This window comes from Phascolarctos cinereus, unplaced genomic scaffold (genome assembly GCF_003287225.1).
Source record: "Phascolarctos cinereus isolate Bilbo 61053 unplaced genomic scaffold, phaCin_HiC Scaffold_5;HRSCAF=322, whole genome shotgun sequence".
NCBI lineage: Eukaryota > Metazoa > Chordata > Mammalia > Diprotodontia > Phascolarctidae > Phascolarctos > Phascolarctos cinereus.
Genome location: NW_027555958.1, coordinates 468,888,914 through 468,912,133, shown reverse-complemented (window position 1 = coordinate 468,912,133; position 23,220 = coordinate 468,888,914). Strand labels below are relative to the sequence as shown.

The following is a 23,220-nucleotide window of genomic DNA, read 5'->3' as shown; positions in this document are numbered from 1 at the left end:
TAAGGCTGCAAAGCGCTCTACATGTGTAATCTCAGTTGATACTTACAGGAACCCTGGGAGGTAGGTGTTCTTATTATCCCTGTTTTACAGATGAAGAAACTGAGGCAGACAGTGGTTAAGTGACTTTCCTAGGGTCACACAGCTAGTAGGTATCTGGGGGCAGGATTTGAACTCGGGCCTTCCTGATTCCAAGTCCAGCACTCTATCCATTGCACCACCTTGTAGTGTATGCTGTCAGACACAGCTGATCTGTTAGCTCTTTTTTTTTTTTAAATCTTTGTTACAAGGGATGGCTGTCTGGATAGGGAAGAGGAAAAGGGAGGTACTTAGAAATGAAAGCAAAAGTCATCAGAACTAAAAGTTGATCTCGGGGTCAAGCCTGCGTGCCACCATGAGATAGCTGACTAGTGGTGTTAGCGGTCATTCACTTGAGAAAGAAGCAATTTGGAAGTACCAATGGTTACAGCAGGCTTGGCCTAGAACCAGAGCAGGCCTTGGGGGGGGCAGTGCTCTGATTTAGCCCCTTCATGGTACTGAGGAGGAGACTGAAGCCCACAAAGTCAGGTGGCTTTCATCAAGGCACAAGAACAGAGACAGAATTCGAACCTGGGTCCTCTGCCTCCAAACCCTAGCCTGACTAGGAACCCTACCAGTTAACTGCTCAGAAGGCAGCTGTGCTCACCCACCCCCAAGACTAGCAGTGCCCGCCCTAGAAAGCAGAGCTAAGAGGATAATCCTGGCGTGGGCTTTGGCCAGAGACTACATGTTGACATGAACCCTGATGAAGAGTCAGATGTTGTCATCATAGTCATTTTTAAGAGGAAATTCAGCCAAAGCATGTATCTTTAAAACAGAAATTGAACCAATTTTAATACTCGTTCATGTTGAATTTCCGTAGCAATCTTTTTCTTGTTAATGCCTCCTAGCACTCCGAGCTCCCCACCCTTTAAACAAGCCCTCTTCAGTTGATTGGAGTCATTCTTTGAGCAGGTCTCTCCTGCCTCTTCTACCTGGCACTGCGGAACACTTAGCATCTTCCCAGCCGCTGCCTCCGCTGCCCGCCCCCTCCCCACTTCCCAGTGCCTGCCAGTCTGGCTCCTGCTCCTGCCCTTTGACCAAGCCTGATCCCTCTTGGGGGTTACTGGTCCTCTCTTCTCTCTGCTAAATGCACTGGCCTTTTGTCTGCCCTCCTTCTCTCCTAGTTGCAGCTTTTGGCGACACTGACCACTCCCTCTTCACTGATATTCTTTCCTCCCTTGGTTTCCATGACACTGTTCTCTCCTACCTGTCTGAGCACTCCATTCCCAGTCTCTATTAGCGGATTATTATCCCTAGCCCTCCCCTAAGCACAAGTGTACCCCAAGGCTCAGTCATGTGTTTTCTCTCTCTGTCATCTTCCTCCTTACCTCCCTTTCCATCTACACCCCCTCCTCCCTCTCTTTCCCTCTTTCCCCTTCCTCCCCTTCCTCCTCTCTCTTCTCTCTTTCTCTCCCTCCTTTTTTTCTTCTTCCCTCTCTCTCTGTGCCTCTCTCCCTCTCCTTTCCCTTCTCTCTTTCTCCCTCCCTCCCTCTCCCTTTCCTTGGGGATCTCAAGTGCTCTGATAGATTGAATTATCACTTCTCTAATCCCAGACCTGTATATCCGGCCTTGATCCTGTGTAGCCATGTTTAAGGAGAAGAGATGTAAGGGTTGCATGATTGCTGTCTTCAATGTGAAAGCACTGTCCTGTATAGGAGGGATTGGACTGGGTCTGTTTGGCACCCTAGGGTGGAAGCAAGGGGTGCCAGGGACAAAGAGACCCCTTCAGGCTTGGGTCAGAGAAAATGTCCTGAGAATTAGAGCTGTCCCAAAGGGGAAGGGGATGCCTCATCCTTGGAGATCTTGGGTCAGAGGCTAGAACTCTACTTGTCTGCTGTGTTATCACCGGGCTTCCTTTGGGTCATAGATTAGACTTGGGAGCTGCTAAGGTCTCTCCCTTCAAACTCTCCCATTCTGTGATTCTAATCTCTGTGCTGATCTCCAGCCCCTCCTGATAATCTCACTGCTGGCCATCGCCTGAATGTCCTGAATGTCCTGTTGACGCTGCAAGCTCTACATACTCAGAACACAGCCCCTTCTCTCTCTCCAAACATTGTAGCTCCTCCATTTTCCCCCATTTCTATTGAAGACATTCCATTGATCATAATGATGATGATGGTAACTAACAGTAATATAGTGCCTAATGTGTCTATCTCTTTTGATTCTTACGACATCCCTGTGAAATAGATGCTATTATTAGCCGCATTTTGCAGATGAGGAAAATGAAGCAAACAGAGGTTAAGTGACTTGCCCAGGGTCCCACAGCTAGGAAGTATCTGAGGCTGTTTTTGAATGCAATTTTTTTCTGACTCTAGGCCCAGTACTTTATTCACCATGGTGCCCACTAGCTGCCTGTTCTTCTAGTTTCCAGATTTATAACCTCCAGGCCCACCCTAGACTCTTTCTTCTCCTTCATTCCCTAAATTCTACCAGCTGCTAAGTCTTATCCACTCTGCCTGCATGTTATCTGCCTCCTCTCTATCACGTGGTCACTGCCTCAGTCTTGGACCCTAAGACTCGCTGTCATTGTGTTGGGGGATGGTCTTCTTCTCATTGGGGTCCTTACTCTCGCACTCCCTCCTTTTCCATCTGTTCTCCTTCACCCAAAATTGTCTCTGTGAGGCCAATTCTGGCCATGTCACTTCCCTATCCAAGAATCTTCACTTCCCTCTACTTCTGTGTAATGTGCCCTCTCTCCCTGGAATGGGCCTGCTCCTCCTTGTCTCTGCCTTCTGCCTTCCCCATCTCCCTTCTGGGGTAAGCTCGGGGGCCGCTTTCTCCGGTCCTCCAGCACTACCTCCTCCCGTATTCCCAGGGCACTTTGGCCAGTGGCCCATACCCCTTCTCCATCATGCCTCTTCTGATGACCTGACTGCTGGGACCTTCCTTGCTTAGCTAACCGGGATTGAACTACCTGGTACTTATATCACATTGATCCTCTATCTAGGTATTGATAGAATGGAAGCTTCTGCAGAAGAGAGCTGATTTATTCGCTCTTTGCTTTTGTAGCTCCTTCCACGCCACCCTGACCCCCGGTGCCCAACCCCTTCTGTCTTGGAATCTGTCATCCTGGGATTCTGTAGGAAACACTTAAAAATACGTGATGATTGATGATTGAAGCCAAAGTTACCTATCTCACAGGGCTGTTGTGTGTATCAAATATGAGAGTATCTGGAAGTCTCTTCATAAAGTTCAAAAACATTCTATAAATCAGTTAGGACTGGGTTTTTTTTTAACGTGCATCAAATATCATACAAAAGTATGAAATTTTATGAGTTTGAAGCATATACAAAGGGTATATTCCTGGCCTTCAGTATATGTCTGTCTCAAAAAAGATCTGGGGGTCATAGTGGTTTGAAAGCTCACAGCTGGATGTGGCAGACAAAAGCACTGATGCAGTTTTAGGCCACGTTAAGAGAGGCTTCCAGGACCAGGGAGCTGATTGGCCTGTTCTCTGCCCTTTTCAGAGCACATATGGAGTACTTTGTTCAAGTCTTGGCTTCACGGTTTAGGGAGAACATGGGTAAACCAGAGACTGTCTAAAGAAGGGCAGCCAGGATGAGGACAGGCCTCCAGTCTGGCCCCTCGGGGGGGGGAGGGGGGGGGAGGTTGATGGGAGGAGCTGGAGAGTTTTAGTCTGAAGAGGAGAATCTGAGGGGGAGCAAGGTAGCGGTCTTCGAGCGTCTGAAGTCTGTCATGAAAAAGAGTGTTTAGACTCATTCTGCCTCACTCCCGTGGGCAGAGCTCGGAGCAGCTGGGCAGGAGGAGCTTCTGAGAGGCAGATTTCAGGTCCATATTGAGGCAGATCTCCCTGTCACTTCTGAGGCGGAGCTGGAATGGGCTTCCCCAGGAGCCTTTGAGCAGATCGTCAGACAGGCCACAGAGGGGATGCTGGCTCCGGGGTGGTTTGGCCTCCCCAGGCCCTCCTGACCAAGAATCGCTGATCTGAGTTCATTTCAGGCCTAGGACGTTAATCCAGAGAAAAGAAGCTGCAGCCTGGATCTGCTCAGAAGCACCAGCCAGGGGTCGGGAGAAATCTGGTCCAATTCTGTTCCGTGTGGAGGTGACCAGGTTATAAAAGCCATCTCTGACCGTGCCCTGGGTCTTCTACTTTTTGCAGAAGCTGGACCGGCTGGACAAGCAGGTACCTCGGTGTGTGCGGTGTGAGGGCGCCACAGACACACCCAGCCTCCCCACCCACAGACAGCCTCCCAAAATGTTTATTATCACTTCCATCACCAGAGGCGATGAGTAACTCCAGAAAGTAGAGAGCGGGGAATGGGAGAGGCCGGGGGGCCAAAGAAGGTCTAGGCAGAGGCGAGAAATGCATGGAGGGGGTGATGGGCTGACAAGGATGGCCTTTGCTAAGTGGAGTCAGTGCGATGCCTTGGGAAGGTCGCCAGAACTGGGTGCTCGCCCTGCGTCTGCCCACCAGCAGCGTGATCTTGGCTGAGTGGCCCCCCTTCTCTGGGCCTCATTTTCCTCATCTGTGAAATAAAGGGACTGGAATAGGTGGTCTTGTAGGCAAATGCAGGTGATGAGGAACGGCAGACTGAGGGCTAGAGAAAAGATAGCCCCAGCTTAAAAGTCCATTGGTCTCAAAGCTCCCTTCCAATTACGGGATGATTCTGGAATTCTGTGAGGGTTGTTATGAAGACAATATCATAAGAACCCTTGGCACCGTTTCTATTCTATTCAATTGAAAAGGCGTTTATTAAGCTGATAATAACAGCTAGCATCTAGTGCTAACTATGTGTCGGGCATCATGCTAAACTCTGGCACAAGACAGTCCCTGCCCTCAAGGAGCTCACAGTCTAATAGGAGCAAACAACGATGGACAAATTCTCCATAGGAAAAACAGGAAATAAGCAAGAGAGTGAAGGCACTAGAATCTAGAGGCACCAGGCAAGGCTTCCTCTCGAAGGTGGGATTTTAGAGAGGACTTGAAGAAAGCTCAGAAGACTGAGAGGGAGAGTTCCAGGCATGGGGGACAGCCAGAGGAAGTTCCCAGAGCCACGGAGGCTGCTCTCGCTAGGTAGGTCATAGAGTATATGGAAAAGAGTAAGGTGTAAGAAGACTGGAAAGGCGGGAGAGGGGCCAATACTGAATGTCCTTTACTGCCAAGCAGAGGTGCTTATGTTGGGTCCTGGAGTTACTGAGGCTGAGGATTTTGAATTCACTCTATGGACAGTAGAAGCAGTGGAAGATTTTCAAGTAGGGGTGTTAGATGGTTGGGTCTGTGTTTTAGGAATAGTCTGTTGGTAGGTGGGTGGTGAATTGGAGAAAGAGCAGCCAATTAGGCGGCCATTTCATAGTCCACGTGAGCAGGGATAAGGTTCTGAGCTAATGGAGTCTGTGAGGATGGAGAGAAAGGGCCAGATGGGAGAGGCATTGTAGGCACGCAGTAATAAGATGTGGTGCTTGAGAGGATGGGAGATGGAGGAGCCAGGCGTCACCCAGGTGACTGGGCTGTGGTGGTAGCATCAGTGTGAACAGGAAAGTCTGGAAAGAGAGATGGATCTGGGAGGAAACGTATTGGGTTCAGGTTTGCTGTACTTGGGATGCCTCTAGGACATCCGTGTGGACTGGTCTGCTCCTGGAGAAATGCACGTGCCATCTTTGCTTTGCGTTTTGTGAAGTCGGATACGCTCAGCTCACCATATGGAAAGCAGGTTCTGTGGTTAATCTCTTCGGGCTGTAATCTTTATTACATGGGTGGGGTTGGGGTAGGAACCAGTGTTCAGAGGACCGTGACCTCTCTCCAGCTTCCTCAACTCAAATAATATGAAATTCACAGCTCGACATGCACTTCTACTTGGGCTTTGTCTTGGTGAAAAATGTTTGGGGGGAATTTTCCAAAGGGTCTCGTGGTTGAAAACAAGAGAGTAGAAGGCAGGAAATGTCTAGATGCATTGGTAAGAGCGGTTGCTGACAGGTCAGAGGTCCTGGGTGTGAATCCAGCCCTGCTGCCTCTCCCTGTGTGATCTGAAGCCTTCAGGGCCTAGTGTAAGGTAAGGAGGTTGGACTAGTTTAGGGCTCCTTAACCTTCTTTGCGGCAAAAGCCCCTTGGGGAGCTTATGGACCCCTTCTCAGAAGAATGTTTTTAAATGCATAAAATATATAGGGTCAGAGAAGAAACCAATTATATTGAAATAGTTATCCAAATAATAATTTTTTAAGAAACCACGTTTGTAGACTCCATGTTACAAACCCCTGGACTAGGTGATCTCTAAGGCTCTTTACAGCTCTACTAACTTATGTATTAATAGTATTCTAAGGCCCTTTGTTCTGACATTCCACGTTCTAAGGACTTCTTGGCCTCTGACATTCCACGTCCGAAGGCCTCAGTTCAGTGTTCACAGGCCCCTTCTGCCTGACATTCTGTGACTCACACAAACAGCAGTGATCTGCTTAATACCTCTGACCTGGTTCCCAGGTTTAATCCCAGCTTGGTGTGTGACCTGGTTTGTCATGGATGTGCCTCAGTTAACTCATCCCTGCAGTGGGGATAATTAGTAGAAGGAGCAATTATTCTGAGGTCAGAGAGCAGTCCCCCCTCCCCGAGATGTGGCCCAAAGATCTTGAAATGAGAGCACCCGATCCAATATGTTATTTTAACAACAGAAATGGCTTCTCCCCTCAAACAGGTGTTTGCTGTGGGGAAGGCGTGTCACCTTTGAAGAGCAGGCCCAGGGTGTTTGGATCCTGTAGCCACAGTCCGAGTGCAGACCCACAGATGTGGGCCCTGCCTGCTTCTCCTAGGGAGGAGGCCAGTGCTGATGGGCAGGCTAGGGGCCGTGTGGCATGGGAGGGAGGGATGTGCACCCAAGGCTTCTCCGGGTCAGGCCAGTGATGGTCCAGCAGCCAGGGCGTCTTCATTTTATCGGAGCGAGTCCAAGGGTCTGAGAGGAGGCTAGAAATGACTTTAATCCTTTGGAAGCAGCATGATTGGAAGCTTCCTGCTTATCCGAGGAGGGGAGGGGGCTCCCCCCCAAAGGAGGAGAAAGAGAGTAACTGACCATTGGACATTCACGGAAAGGACTTCATGATTCTCTGGATCATTTAAGGGAAAAGGGCCGGCTAGGGACTGGTTTAAATGTCTCCCTCCACACGCAGAAGAATGGACAGATGGAAGGACACACACACACACACACACACACACACACACACACACACCCAAAACTGACAGCTTCACTGTGTCAGGTCCTGAGGGTATGGAGACAAAAATAAGCTAGCCCCTGCCCTCCAATAAATTCCATTCTAGTAGGGGAGAAGTCGTGTACAGAAATACACATCTATTTATTGGCCATCCAGAGCCTCGGAAAGGCCTGTTGTGTATCAGGCACTGGGCCAGAGGCGACATATACAAGGCAAGAGAGAACCCCTGCCCTCTGGAAGCTTCCGTTCTGCCACAGAAAACCTGACACGGCAGGCATCAGAGAATTAGAGCCCGGGGGACCTCGGAAGCCGTTTCTGCCGACGGCCTTCTTTTTCACATAAAGAAACAGATCTAAGTTTGTGGAATCATAGACCTGGGCTGTAAGGAAAGTTGTCTTCCCGGCTCCTTAGAGCATGAGTTCCTTGAGGGCAGGGACTGTCCTTTGCCTCTTTTTGTATCCTTAGCGTTGAGCGTAGTGCCCAGCATGCAGTAGGTGCCTGATAAATGTTTATTGATTGATTGATCCAGTCAGTCCCCTCATTTCTGAGACACTGAGGTTTAGAGAGGTTATTAGGTGACTTGCCCAAGGTCACACAGGTGGGATTTGAACCCAGACCCCAGCCCAGAGCCGGTGCAAGCACTGATCCTCTCGTAGACCCACCCCTACACTCACGCTCACCCCCTTTCTCTGCAGTGCTGAGTGAACAGCCAGCCGCCCATGAGAACCAGAGAGTGATAGTGGTTGGGGAATGTTTATGGCCTCAGACTGGATAAAAATACACACAGGAAATATGCTGAAAACAGGCAAATAGGAGGGACATGGCGGGCTTCAAAAATCTGAGCTGCTTTCCTGCCCTCGCACCCCTTGGCCCCCTCAAACCCGCCAGCGCCTGGCCTTCTCCAGGGAGTCCCCACACATCCTTAGCCCCCAGCCGGGGAGCAAGCTCAGGCCCCTTCCTGGGGCCCAGCAGCCCGGAGCCAAGAGGGGTCCTGAGGCCGCTCCTGCCAAGGGGCCTTTGAACAGGGCCGCTGGAAGGATCCCTCGTTCAGGCCTCAATGGGCTCTTTATTAGGGAGCCCGCCCTTGTTAAATATGCACTGGCAGCCAAGCAGAACTTTTCCTTGTGACGCGCAGTGGCCCCCCGTGGCCAGCTTCTCTGTTAGATTGGCAGAGAACTCACGAGGAAGTGGAGAGCAGATGTTGAAAAAGGAAGGAGAAAGAGGCAGCGAGGAGGTTCGTGAGGCTTCTCTGTGGCCCAGTGGACAGAACAGTGGGCTTTTAGTCAGAAAGACCTGAGTTCCAATCTTGCCTCAGATACTTACTAGCTGTGTGTCCGTGGCCAAGTCACTTAACCTCATCTTCCTCTGTTTCTTCATTGATAAAATGGAGCTGGCCTCTGGCCTCTAAGGGCCATTCCCACTCTAGAACTTTGATCCTGTGGTTGATGAAGTGAAAGCTAACCTAGAGGCTGATGTATGAGTAAAGATTTCAAGGTTAAGTTTTAGTGCCCTTTTCAACTTCTGGTTTGGTCCCCTGGGCCTGGAAAGCATTCCATCCTTACCTCTTTATCCCTTCAAATAACTAGTTTCTGAAAAACTCAGTTCAGGTGCCCTCTTCTCCATGAGGCCCTTCCTCATTCCCCCAGCTCTTCCTAGCTCCCCTCTAATTACCTTTTTAAAAAAATGTTGTATATGCATATAAATGTATAGATGCGTGTGTGTGTGTGTGTGTGTGTGTGTGTGTGTGTGTGTGTGTGGATACACTCACCACCAAGTGGGGGCTCAGAGAGGGGGGGAGGGGAGGAAGAGAGAGAGAGAGAGAGAGAGAAAGAAACATCAGCCCCTGAGGTCAGGGGCTGTTTCATTGTATCTCCTGATGCCTAGAGCACTATTCTGGGCCATAGCAGATGCTTCATTCATGCTTGGGGATTGGTTGAATCCATTTGACGTGGAGGAGCATTTTCTCTCGGGGTAGCAGAAGCAGCAGGAGCCTTCCCTAGGAGCCTTCTGCCTCATTCTCATCCAGTATCTCTGGACTCGCTGAGCTTCAAGCACAGCCCTCAGTCTCCTGCCTCTGGGCCTTCTCCCTGCCTGTGGCACGCGCTCTCTCCCTCTTCCTCTTCCTCTTCCCCTTCCCCTCCTGGCCTCCTTCACATCTCAGCCAAACTCCACCCCCGCTTTCTTCGAGCCACCTTTCCCAGTTCTCCATAATCTTGGTGCCATAGTGATTTTCTCCAGTTTATCCTGGATATATCTTGTTTGTACATGGCTGCTTACGTATTGTCTCCCCCGTTAGACTATAAGCTCCTTGAGGGCAGAGACCGTCTTTTGCCTTTCTTTGTATCCCCAGTGCTTAGCATGGTGCCTGACAAGTAGTAGGTGCTTAATAAATGCTAGTGGACTGACTGACTAGGACCCTGAGTTTTAGTCCTGGGTCTCCTGCCATTTCTATACGCCTACTCTCCTCATTCAGGAGACTAGGTGACGCTGCAGGGGATAGAGTACTGGGCCAGAGTCAGGAAGACCTGAGTTCAAATATGGCCTCAGGTACTGACTGTGTGACCTTAGGCAAGTCATTTAACCCTGTTTGCCTCAGTTTCCTTATCTGTAAAATGGGCTGGAGAAGGAAATGGCAAAACATTGCAGTATCTTTGCCAAGAAAACCCCAAATCGGTCACCAAGAGTAGAACACAACTGAATAACTCCTCTCATAGTGACCCCCTGAACTAGGGTCATGAAAGTGGTATTTGCCCCCATTTTCCAGAGCCCCAAACTGAGGCTTACCTGTGGTCATACAGCAGGGAGGGAACAGGGCCTGCATTTGAACTCAGGTCTTTCTGTGTCAAGTCCCCGCTCATCCTGCTGTGCCAGATTTGTACCCTGTCAGCTCTAAATCAATGACCCGAGGACCCTTCCCCACCCTGCGCAGATGAAATGGAGCTTTGTGCCCCTCCTGGCCCCCACTCACACCCCACTGCCGTCTCATCCTGGGGGGCCTTCTTGCCCCAGAACACCCTCCCCGGCCTGGCACTGTACCCCGGGAGCATCCCTCCACAAAGCCTGCCCCAGCCTCCTTGGGGCAGTTTCTCCTGGACCTCCATTCTGGGAAGGGACCTACCCAGCCTGCCTTCATTCCCCTTCAGGCTTGACTTCCTGACTTTCTCTTCAAAATCACATCCTTCCTTCCTTATTCCCTTCCTCCATCCTTCTATCCCTTTCTTCTTCTCTCCCTCCTTTTCTCCCACCCTCCCTCTCTCCCTTCCTCTTTTCCTTCTTTCCTCTTTCTCTTCCTTTTTTCTTCCTCCTTCCCTTCCCTTCCTTCCTTCATCCCTTTTCCCTCCCCTTTCTTCCCTTCCTTCCTCCTTCCCTTCCTCCCCTCTTCCTCCCTTCCATCTTCTCTCCCTTTTTTCTGTCCTTTTCTTCCCTGCCTCCCACTTTTCTTTCTTCTTTTCTCCTTCCCTTCCTTTTTTCCTTCCTACCTCCCTTCCTTTCTTCCTTTATCCCTTTTCTTTCTTCCCTTCCTCCCTTCTTCCCTTCCTTCTTTTCTCCCTTCTTCCCTTCTTTCTCCTTCCCTTTTTCCTTTCCTGCCTCCCTCTCTTTCTTCCTTCCTACCTCCCTTCCTTTCTTCCTTTATCCCTTTTCTTCCTTTCCTCCCTCCCTTCTTCCCTTCTCCCTTTCTTCCCTTCCTCCCTTCTTCCCTCACTTTCTTTCTCTCCTTTTCTTTCCTCCCTCCCTTTCTTTCTTCTTCCCTCCTTCCCTTCCTCTCTTCCTTCCTCTCTTCCCCTTCTTCCCTTCCTTTCTTCCTTCCTCTTCCTTCCTTCTTCTCTCCCTTCTTCCCTTCTTTCTCCTTCCCTTTTCTCCCTCCCTCCCTTTCTTCCTTCTTTCCTTTCCCATTTCTTCACTTCATTCCTCCCTTCCTCCATCCCTCCTCTCCTTCTTTCTTCCTCCCTCCCATCCTCTCTCTCTCCTTCTTCCCTCCCTCTCTTTCTTCCATAAACTGTTTCCTTTATGTGTCTGCTGCCCCGCTGCCGTCAGGGCCCTTGGTACAGTGTTGCGCATTCATAAATGCTTGTGCGTAAGAGGAGCCTTTTTACATTCAGGAACTGTTCAGACAGTGCAGTGGCTTACAGACCAGAGAAATGAGAATCACCTTGACCTAGGGAGCTTATCTTATTCCCGCATCTCAGAGGAGAACAAAAACAGCAGAGCAGGTGAAACGGAAATATGGTGGGTCAGACTGGCGCTTCTTGCCCCCTCTGGTGACAGAGATCCAGAAGGGCCCTGGAGAGTTCCAGGGCCAGGCTTGTGCCTTTCTGTGGCCCCCCCCAGCGGGGGAGGGGCAGTGATTCATTGATCAGGGAGCATTGGCTGCATCAGACAATTTGACTGACCAGCCAAACCTCCTGAGGGCTGAGCTGGGCTCTGTGCTAAGTTGTGGGGATATGAAGGCAAAAACAAATCACTGCCTGCCCACAAGCGCTTACGTTCTGATGGATGGCAGAGCTAAGATCCGAGGGGACAAATGGCAAGGAAGTAACCCTCACCTCGGGAGGAGCTTCTCGGCTCTCTTCGGGGGACTTCTCGCTGGGTCTGCTTTAATAGGGAATTCTTCTGGGATCTGATCTTGGAATTCCCCTCCAGCTCTGGGAGTCTGGGATTCTGTCATTTAAAACTAGGCATCCACAATATTGTATTTCTCCTTAGAACCAGATGAATTGACCCTGCCTGAGTGGCGCATTCTGTGGCTCTCTCTTCCTTCCCTCCTTCCGCTTCCTAGATAGAAACCCTTTTGGACAAAGTACATTGAGTTCAGAAAGTCATCCCTTGAATGTCCTATCAGTGCAGACTTTTGTTCCAAAGTCAGATGCATCACAGGAAGAACCAGAAATATTTGTTCGAAGCAACAGCCTCTGCAGTGGCTCGGCTTGGATTTTGGCCTGGAAGTGTTCCGCTTACTTCAGTGGTTTTTCCCAATCCATTTTCCCCCTTTCTTCACGGTTGATTGAATTTGTAACTTCACGTGGCTTCTCCCCACTAGATTTATGAGTTTCCATTCTCACTAAGGCCCAGGACTGGGGTTTTTTCGTGTAAGGGAGTGATGTCCTTGTCAGGGTCAAGACGGCCCATAGGAACTGGAAAGGAAAGCACTCGGATGGAAGGGAATGTGAACGTTTGCAGGCTCTGCATTAATTAGCAGTGAGCCTCATTACAAAAAGGATTTCTGAGATCAAATTGAAGTAATAAATAGAAAAAAATACAGGCATTTAGGGCTGGAAGGGCCTTTCTGTGCTGCGGTAGAAAGAGCAGCAGACAAGAAGGCATAGGTTGTCATAGACTCTTTTTTAGAGAGTGGGAAACTGAGGCTCGAGATAAGTGACTCCCCCAGGGGACGCCGCCCCGCCGTGTGTCAGTTGCAGAGCTAGTACCAGAGCCCAGTTTTCTTACCTCCTCGATGCGGTTGGACAGGGGTGAGAGCAGATCCAGCATCATAGAAACAATCAATTAGATAGACTAAAGCAGATACTAAAGCAGACCCAGCGAGAAGTCCTCCGAAGAGGGCTGAGAAGCTCCTCCCAAGGTGAGGTTTACTTCCTTGCCACTTGTCCCCACGGATCTTAGCTCTGCCATCCATCGGAACGTAAGCGCTTGTGGGCAGGCAGTGATTTGTTTTTGCCTGCGTATCCACACAACTTAGCCCACTATGTTCTAGGCACTGTGATGTCAGTCAGTCAACAAGCATTTATTAAGCACTTACTATGTGCTGGGCACCGAACTGAGCGTTGGGGGTATGAAGACAAAAGTGAAAGTCTTTCCCTGCCCCTTGAGAGCTTACGTTCTGACAGGACAGACAACTATGTCCATGTTAGGATACACACAGTATGTACAGAATCCTTGTTAATTGCCTACTGTGTGCCATGCACTGTGTTAAAGCACTATGGATGCAAAGAGAACAATTCAGCTTCCTGCAGTCTTGAGGGACTTCTTTGCATTGTACTAATGGCGGATGTAGAGCGGTAAGGTTATCCAGTGGAACCAGATGGTTTTTACTAGTGTGGAAACTGAGGCCCAGACAGGGGGAAGAATGGCAGAGCTGGCATTTGAACCCAGGGCACCCGATTCAAAATGTAGTGTTCTTTTTTCCCCACGTAGATCTAAGGTTAGTAGGGCTGCGTGTGGTCACTGTTGTAACAAGTAAAGACATGTTATGGATGTCAGATTTAAGATGCACATCTTTAACATTTCCTATCTAGACAAGTCAGAGCTTCAGGTGGGATGGAATGCATTCTTGAGCATTTATTAAGTGCCTACTATGTACCAGGCCGTGCTAGACATTGGGGATACCAAAATAGAAGTGCCCTCAGGCAGCTTATGTTCTAACAGGAGAGACAGCCTAGCACAGTGGAGAGAGGTCAGGATCTGAAGTCAGAGGAGCTGGGTTCAAATCCCAGCTCTGCTAATTACTATCTCTGTTTCCTGGGGGGTAGTCCCTTAAACCCCTCTGGGTCTCTGGGTCTTCACCAGGGACTTATTAGACCGGATAACCTCGAAGGTCCCTTCCCGCCCTCAATCTGTGTTCTCTGATCCTCCCTATATTTGTACACAAGTAAATACAAAATGAGAGTACTCTGTGTGTGTGCAAAGAAGGGGTGGTGGCGTGTCAAGCTAAGGTTAAGATGAAGTTATCTGAGACCTTGAATGGCAAACGAAGAAGTGTCCATGTCCCTTGGTAGGGAGAGGGAAGTTATTTCAGCCTCACTACACTCTGTGAGTCAGATAGGGGTTGGTGTCACCTTCTTACAGGCTAGGAAACAGGCTCAGGGCAGTTACTGAGTGGCTTGTTCAGGTTCACCCTACAAGCTACTCAGTAGCAGAGCTGGAGGGGGCCAGGACTCAGACACCTGGATTCCAGACCCGATTTTGTCACTTCGTATCCATAGGCCCACAGACAAGGGAGCGACCCTCCCCACGGAGACTCCGTTTCTGCATCTTTAAGATGGATGCTTATACGTACGTCATCTGCCAGAAAGAGAGAGACCGCCTGGCGGAGGAGGGACAGGGCTAGATGGCATCAGGAAGTCCTGGGTTCTGACGCCTCCTCTGCTCTGGTCACACTTGCTGCATATGGCAGCATTCTCTCTTAAGACTTTGGTGCCGATGGCCAAAGTCTGTGTGTGCCAGGGATGGGTTTTCCCGAATGAATGAAATCACCAGCCCTTGGGAGAAAAAAATGCCTCATAAGCCTTAAAGCGTTAGGGAAATGTTGGTTATTGGCTGATACGGTTTATTTTTCATGGTCCTGCGCAGGGAACTTTCCTATCAGAAACTTCCTCTATCAATTTGCTTTTGCTTCATCATTTTCAGTCACGTCCAACGCTTTGTCAAGACCCCTTTTGGGGGGTTTTCATGGCAGAGATGCAGGAGTAGTTTGCCATTTCCTTCTCCAGGTCATTTTACCGATGAGTCAAACAGGGTTAAGTGACTTGCCCAGGGTCACACAGCTAGTAAATGTCTGAGACTGGATTTGAACTCAGAAAGATGAATCTTCCCAACTGTAGGTGGGGCGCCACCTCACTGTCCTCCTCACAAGAGTCCTGTGCCGTAGGTGCTATATTTTATGAGGATAACGGTAGCCTTGTTATTGTTGTAAAGATCAAATGAGATATTTGTAACGCACTTAGCCAGTGCCTGGCACACAGTAAGCACTTAATAAATGTTCGTTCCCTCCCCTTCTGGCCTATTATTATCCCCACTCTTCAGTGGAAAAGCCTGAGAAAATCAGAGGTTAATTGACTTGCCCAGGTCCAACAGTTGTGAGCGGCAGAGGCTGGGTTTGAACTCGGGTCTGGGTTTCACCAGATTGCCAGTCACATCCTTGATGAAAGCAGTTAAGAGCTGCTGCACTCCACCAAGATGCCTTATTATGATTGTTGCTGGATTCTTTCCAGTCTTCCAGTTCTATAATAATTCTGTGATTTCTGTCCCGCGTTCTTTCCCCCACCCTTCCCCTGATGGCCATAAAACACCTTGGACCTTTGGTCAGGAAGTACAAACCTCTGCATCATCAATCTGCCCTTTTTTCCCCAAACTGTTTTCGTTTCCACTGTCCCACAGTTCTGAGAGAGAGAAATCTCTGTGTCTGTGTTGGAGGTGGCCCCTGCCCAAGTCACAGGGACCTCGGGTTCTCCAGGCTCGATCAAAGAGAGGAATCCCGTGTGGGGGCACTTTCCCAGGGTGTGGCAGGGCTGGGACCTACTGAGCTGTCTGCAGACAGAGGCGGTAGGCAGCCGGGAGGCTGGGCACACATCCCAATCAGTGCCAGGCTCAGCGTGGAGCCCTTGAAGCACCAAACCAGAGGTCAGTCCTTCTGTCCAGGCAGAGGAGGGAAGGAGGCTGATCATGTATGGGCCTTTTCAGAATCACACACAGAACCATCTCTGTGGCCTCCAGCCAGCCCTGCCTCCTCACTCCTCAGGACAATGCCCCTCTATGTCCGGCTTTACTCCTTCACTTTTGTCCCACAGGAAAAGAACTGGGCATGCAGCTGTCCCCAACTTGACAGTTTCCCAGATTTTGTCCAATGAGAAAGTATCGAGAAGCACTAGGTTTAGTATTTTGACCTTGACCTTGTAGGTCAAGGAAAATTGTTGGGAAAAACCATGGCAGTGGCATTTACAAAGCAACCACTGAGGCTGTTGAAGTGATTTCTGTTTGTTGGCATCTGGTGTGGCCAAGATGAGATCAACTGGTCTCACCCCCTCATTTTGCAGGTGGGGAAACCAAGGCCCACAGAGGTAGATTCCTCCTGGGAATAAGCATCAGAGATAGGATATGAACCTACCTCCTCTTACTCCTGAACTAGTGCCACTAAGAATTAGGATTGTGTTTTTCTTTTTTTATTAATTTATTTTTAGTTTTCAACAATCACTTCCATACGCTTTTTAGTTTTAAATTTTTCTCCTCCTCCCTCCCCAAGACAGCACGCAATCTGATACAGGCTATATATATACATTCCTATTAAACATATTTTCACATTAGTCATGTTGTAAAGAAGAATTAGAACCAATAGGAGGAACCACAGGAAAGAGGAAACAAAACAAAACAGAAGGGGAAAAAAAGAGCAAATAGTATCCTTTGATCTGCATTCAAACTCCATAGTTCTTTGTCTGGATGTGGATGGCATTTTCCATCATGAGGCCTTTGGAGATTCCTTAGATCCTTGCATGGCTGAGAAGGGCTAAGTCTATCCATATTAGTCATCACACAACATGGCTGTTCTCCTGGTTCTGCTCTCTTCACTCAGCATCAAACCATGCAAATCTTTCCAGGTTTTTCTGAAGTCTGCTTGCTCATCATTTCTTATAGCACGATAGTATTCCATTACATTCATATACCACAACTTGCTCAGCCATTCCCCAATTGATGGGCATCCCCTCAATTTCCAGTTCTTGGCCACCACAGAAAGAACTGCTATAAATATTTTTGTACATGTGGGTCCTTTTTCCATTTCTATGGTCTCTTTGAGATACAGCCCTAGAAGTGCTATTGCTGGATCAAAGGGTATGTACATTTTCATAGCTCTTTGGGCACAGTTCCAAATTGCTCTCCAAAATGGATGGATCATTTCACGACTCCACCAACAATGCATTAGTGTTCCAATTTTCCCACATCTCCAACATTTATCATTTTTCTGTTTTGTCATGTTGGCCAATCTGATAGGTGTGATGTGGTACCTCAGAGTTGTTTTGATTTGCATTTCTCTAATCAATAGTGATTTAGAGCATTTTTTCATATGACTATAGATGGCTTTAATTTCTTCATCTGAAAACTGCCTGTTCATATCCTTTGACCATCTATCAACTGGGGAAAGGGTTGCATTTTTCTAAAGCCTCATCTTAGAATTAGGAGCTGCTATGCACCTCCCATCCCACTTCTTCATTTTACAGATGAAAAAACTGAGGCCCAAGGAGGGTGAGTGGTTCGCCCAAGGTCACTCAGGTGTCCGAGGTGGGATTTGAACTCAGGTCCTCTGACTCCACAGTTCCTTCACTTCCACTTTGCTGTCTTGTAGACAGAGTTGCAAACATTCAGATGGGCAGCAACAGAACATTTTAACTACTCCCATGGAGTTTATCAGTTTTAGTGGTAAATACTTAGTGAGCATGGTCTGGTGGATGGAGAGCTAGACTTGGATAAGGAAAGGCCTGCCTCTGACACACAGTGCCCCTGTGATTCTGGACTAGTCCTTGGACCTCTTGCTGCTTCAGTCAACATCGCAAAGAAGGTGGTGATCTGGACTGAGGGAGAGAGTTTCCTTGTCTAAGAGTCCCCCGCACAAGATAATCACAAGTCTAGGCTCGATTTCTGTTTCTAGGTAGAAACAGCACGGTATAGGGTGTTCCATGTGGAGTTAAGAAGAGCTAAATTCAGGTCCCACCTGTATGTAGTAATGGTAGCAGTAGTAGTAGCACTAACCGCAGTAGCAATAGAGTAATTGTTGTAGTTGTAGTAGTTGTTGTGGTTTTTATCTACAGTTGTTGTAGTAGTACTTAAAGCGACATAGTAAACTAGTAGTAGTTGCAACAACTACTACTAATAGTTTACTATAGTTTTAAGATTTCTCAGAGGCTAGCATAGGGCCTGGCATGTGATAGCCGCTTAATGCAATAATCCAGTCCATTAAATATTTATTAATCACTTACACATGTCTGTGCTGAACTCTGAGGATACAGTTAATAAAAAGAAGCATAGTCCCTACCCGCAGTGAGCTTACAGTCTAAAGGGGGAGACAACACATAGTAATTAAAGGCTCACATGATAAATGCTCAATCACTGACTGATGATGCTAGGCCCTGAAGATACAAAGGTGAAACAACACCAGCCCCTGCCTTCAAGCAGCTTACATTCTCTTGGACAAGACACAAGATAAGGCATCTCTGAAGTATTGGCCATCTCCCCACCTTTGTATGTCAGTGTGCCCTTCATCTCTAACCCTACTTTTCCATGGGCATTCTTTTAGAGTGATTTAAATAGGCCTTCAGTTTTCTTTGCATCATTCTTCTACATTAGCACATCCTTTTTCTATACTTGGAGCAAAGATAAACTTTAGCCCAGTGCCCTAATTGGGCAACTAATCCTCTGTAAGAAGTAGAGAGGGTCATGGTTGGCTCGTACTAATTTGTGGTGAAAAGCACACTATTCTGGAACACAAGTCCAGCGTAGCAAACTGTCCTTCAGTGAGAGCTCAGAGCTCTCACCTTGATCTCTTTTTTTTTTCCTGGCCATCAGTTCATCCTGGCCCATTGTTTTCATCCTCCTTTCTGTTGCTTTCTGCACTTTAAGTATTCATAGAATCAGAAATCTTAGAGTTGGTAGTACCGTACAGGACACCTAGGCCAACCCCTTATTAAATAGGAATCTTCACGACAACGTCCTAGCCTTCCCTTAAAAAACATGGGAGCTTGTTTCCTCCTGTGGCATCTCATTCCACTTTAGGGGAGCTCTGATGTTAAGAAGCAAGTGTTTCTTTATGTTGAGCCCACATCTGCCTTCTTTGGCCATGCAAAGCAAATCTTAATTCCACTTCTGGATGGTAACCTTTCAAGTTCTTGAAGCTAGCTATCATGCATGTCTCTCCTGAGCCCTCCAGTGGGCCCAACCTCCCATCACCAGCATTTCTACTGTCAACAGCTACCTTTCTCTGACTCTCCATGTTAATGCCTGGGCCATGCTTTGGCCACCATTTTGTGTCTCTGCCCAATCTTCCCCACCCAAGTATTAACCAAGCTGATGCCACTTTGCCGATTGCAACAGCTCTGGCCAAATGATTTCCTGTTCCAAACTGCTGGAGTCTGCCTCAGATACATCTGTTACCTTATCAGCTTACATGACTGCAAATGGAAAGCTTTTGAAAGATAGAGTCCATTTCCAAGGATGAAGGGTGTATATAGAAGAGGGACACAGATTCTTCAAACCCCAGTTCAGGCCTTATGGCCCTTCCCTCCTGGATTTAAGAGTTACTGAAATCTTCCATAGTTTTATATTTTAAATGCTGTTTCTGTCACTAGCTAGTTGAATGACCCTGAGGAAGTCACTTAACTCCTCTGACCTTCAGTTTGCTCATCTGTAAAATGGAGGTACTACTCTCAGTGCCCCCTGCCTCACAGAGTTTTTTGTAAAGTGTCTTACAAACCTCGGAGAGCTATGTAAATTCCGTTTATGAATGTTCACATGCCGGGAGGGGAGGGAAGTAAGCAGCTGGGAAGATGAACCACTTCTCTGCAGTTCTGCGGCTGAAATGTTGCAGTGTTCACAAATGCTCAAGCCTCACGCTGACGCTGGCAGCGACCCAAGCCGAGGACTGTGTCACAGTATGTCCCTCCGCCAAGTAGAATGAAGGGAAAAGGGCGAAACTGCATTAAGGCTAAGAAAGCTTGGCAGAGAAATTCAGAAAGCTCCTGGGCATTCCAAGTCGTCATCTGCCTGGCCCTGTCGCCAATAGCAAAAGAAAAGGAAGATCAGTCAATCCATCAGCAAACATCTATTAAGCTCCTATTGTGTGCCAGGGTCTTTGCATAGCCCCAGCTTTGTGTGGACTCCCATTGTCGAGCACCAGTCAGCCTTGTTTGTCATTCAACTCATGGCTTCTCCCTCCGCCCTCAGGAGCCAAGCAGAATGAAGCTGACTCTTCTTCTCCTAAGAGCTAGCAGATAGATAGAGTTTTAAGGTTTGCAAAGTGCTTTACATGTTTTTATTTAGTCCTCAGAGCAACCCTGTGAGATAGGTGCTGTTATTATTCCCATTTTGTAGCTGAGGAAATTGAGGATGAGAAAGGATGTGACTTGCCCACAGTCATACTTAGGTAGCATTTGAACCTGAATCCTGGTCTGAGACACTATCCATTGGGCCACCTAGCTACTGGGTAGTCTTTCTGTCCTGGAAGACAGATGTCATGCCCCACCACAGACTAGACATTTTTTTTTTTTGGTGAGGCACTTGGGGTTAAGTGCCCAGGGTCACACAGCTAGTAAGTGTTATGTGCCTGAGGCCGGATTTGAACTCAGGTCCTCCTGACTCCAGGGCTCTGCCCACTGCGCCACCTCGCTGCCCCCAGACATCCTTCAATCGTTGGTCTTTCACTGGAAGATTTTAAGCACTTGTTCGGTGTGCTGAATCAAACGAAGCAGACTCTGACGTCCCTTTTGGCTCTGAGATTGGGGGGATTCTTCTATGAAACCTTCTCTTGATTCTCCCTCCCCATCCATCCTCAGATGAAAATGTTTTTGGCCTCTTCTCCCTGGCATTTCTGCCCCAGGGCCTGACTCTCCTGTTTAGTGAGTGCCTCGCCTGGCCCACTCTTTCAAGCTGGCCCCCAACACATTTCACTTCCGTGTCCACACAGTGGCTGTCTTCTCGACCTGATGCCTGGCTGTTGCTTGGATTCCATCTTCCCTCTCTCAGTTCTGGAGCGATGATCCAGTCATCAGTGCCTTCGTTTCTGTCCTAATTACTTAATGGACTCCTGGCCACCTCTCCCAGAGGTGTGTTGTCTCTTTCTATTAGAGTATAGGTGCATTGGGGTCAAGACTGTGATCTCAGAATTCAGCACAGACTTACTGGTTCATTCTTCAGGTGTTCCAAGATTACCTTATTATATCTGTCTCTCATTTATCCTCATCAAAACCTGTCTCGCATCATTATCCTTCTTTCCCTCCACCCCCATTATTATTATTGTTATTATTACCTAGACTGGTTCTCTCCCGATCATGGCCAGGCTAGATCAGTGAGCTTTCACAAACTTGATTCCACTGCTGATCGGCAGAGAAACTTTGACCTGCCTCGTTTCCAACCTGCACCTCTTCACCCTCTCTAGGCAGCCAGGTGCCCTTTCCCTCCCCCACCCCACCTCCTCTCGCCATATTGTTGCCAGACTTAGTGCAGACACTAGGTAACCTAGCCTACTGAAACGCAGAACTCCCAGCTCAAGGGATCCACCATTTTCAGCCTCCCCTGTAGCAGAAGTGTGAATTATGGACTGGCAGAGTGGAGTCATATATAGAGGGTAGGTCTTGCAGTCCGGATCTCCAGGCACATTTTGGAGTCAGGTTCTTCTGACATTCTGGCTTTTTGACTGTGGAAAGTCATATAACTTTTTGAGTGCCCTTGGGAAATTCTCTAAGACTCTAGGTCCCATGGTATTGACTTGAGAGTCACTATTGGGTAGGGAAAATCCTTGGGGGCAGGGAGCAAGAATGGACCCTGTGAACAGTGGGCATTGAGAGGCACATGACAAAGGGGCCCCATTCACAACAAACACTACCCTTTTGTAAAGCCTGACTGATGCCAGGAAACTGGGAGAGCAAACTGCCCTGAGCAGGAGAGTCCTGCCCTGCCATGTTCTGTGGCTGCCAAGCCCCAGCTCCTTAGAGCTCCTAGGAGGTCAAAACCCTGGACAGCAGAAAGTGAGCCATCCTGATGGATATGAGGCATCAGGGTGGCTCGGGGGACAGATCCCTGGACCTGGAGTCAGGAATTTGTTTTTCAGTCGCATCTGACTCTTTGTGACCCCTTTTGGGGGTTTTGTTGGGAGAAATACTAGAGTGGTTTGCCATTTCCTTCTCCAGCTCATTTTACAGATGAGGAAACTGAGGCAAACAGAGTTAAGTGACTTGCCCAGGATCATCCAGCTAGTAAATGTCTGAGGCAGGAGGAAAGTGAGTCAGAAAGACCTGAGCTCAAATTCAACCTTGTACACTTACTAGCTGGGTGACCCTGGGCAAGTCATTTAGCTGCTGCTTGCCTCAGTTTCCTCAGCTGTAAAATGGGGACAATAACACCTACCTCCCGGGGTTGTTGCAATTTTAGTTGTAAAGCACTTTCTTTGAACCCCTAGATGAGTGTGTGCCTATTTATTTTTATTTCAAAGCACTTTACACGCCTTACCTCATTGGATCTTTACAAGTTTCAGACCTAAAGGTAGGCTGATAGGATTTAGGGTGGGAAGGGCCCTGAGATGCTGGTCCATCCTGTTCATTTGATAGCAGAAGAAAATGGGAGCTGAGAAGGGTGAAGGTGCCTGAGAGACACCTAGGGAGCTTTGTGACCTGTGCAAAGCACTTTTCATCTCTGCTTTCCATTTCTTCATCAGTAAAATGCATTGTAAGCTTATGACTGAGCCGTGACTTGAACCCGCGTCCTCTGCCTTAGTGCAAGAACCTTCCCTCAGTTTGTACATAGTTGTTTGCATGTTATCTCCCTGTTAGACTGTAAGCCCCTTGAGGGCAGGGGCTGTCTTTACCTTTCTTTCGCAGCTGACACATAGGAGTCACTGAACAATGACTACAAAGCCAATGTTCTTTCTTCTATACTATATGACCTCATCCTTCCAGCCCCCTCCAATGCCTGTGTACAGCACCATTTAATTATCCCGCATGATCAGAATCAGGATCAGAATAATCTTCAAGAAAAGATTAAAATGATATTCAGAACAATTGATGAACTAATTTTAGGGAAAACTGCAGCACAGAAAATGGGGATAAATAGGGCTTTCTGGTTAATTTTGCTTAAAACAACAACAATAAATGAAGTTAAGGAGCTTGAATCCAGGCAGTTGAAAAAACAGAGAATTTTTTTAGCCTTGAGAGGAGAAGGCTTTTCTTGGGTGTGGGGATGGCCAGAGCAGAGGTGGGTACGCTCGGTCTCTCTTAGTGTCTAGAGCACTCTCACTTGAAGAGGAATTTAGTGCCGTCCTTTGGACGTACAAGGCAGAACCAGGACTGATGAGTGGAAATCATAAAGAAACAGCTTAGGATAGATAAAAGGCAAAACCTCCTTCCCATTAGGGCTGTTCAGCTATGAAACATGCCCTTGTGGGACACAGTATCGAGTCAGCCCCAGTCGCTGGGGTGCCGGAATGGCAGTTCTTTCCCAGGTGTGCGTGGGACGGCATCGCCAGCCCGACACCTCATTGTCTGCACGTAACAGCCA

The 23,220-nt window shown here is 48.2% G+C and overlaps 1 protein-coding gene across 5 annotated transcripts in view; it reads left to right on the top strand.

Annotated features, from left to right (window-relative positions):
* The window catches only part of GNG12 (G protein subunit gamma 12), a 149,937-nt gene that overhangs the window by 15,017 nt on the left and 111,700 nt on the right, over nt 1-23,220 (top strand). The window contains exon 2 of one of the 5 annotated variants that reach the window (XM_020993002.2): nt 4,039-4,222. The exons of 3 other annotated variants lie outside the window; for them this stretch is intronic. The gene's annotated coding sequence lies outside the window, so the exon portion shown is untranslated. Of the gene's footprint in view, nt 1-4,038; nt 4,231-23,220 lie in introns of all 5 variants that reach the window. One more of the 5 variants, XM_078156709.1, reaches the window with a different exon arrangement.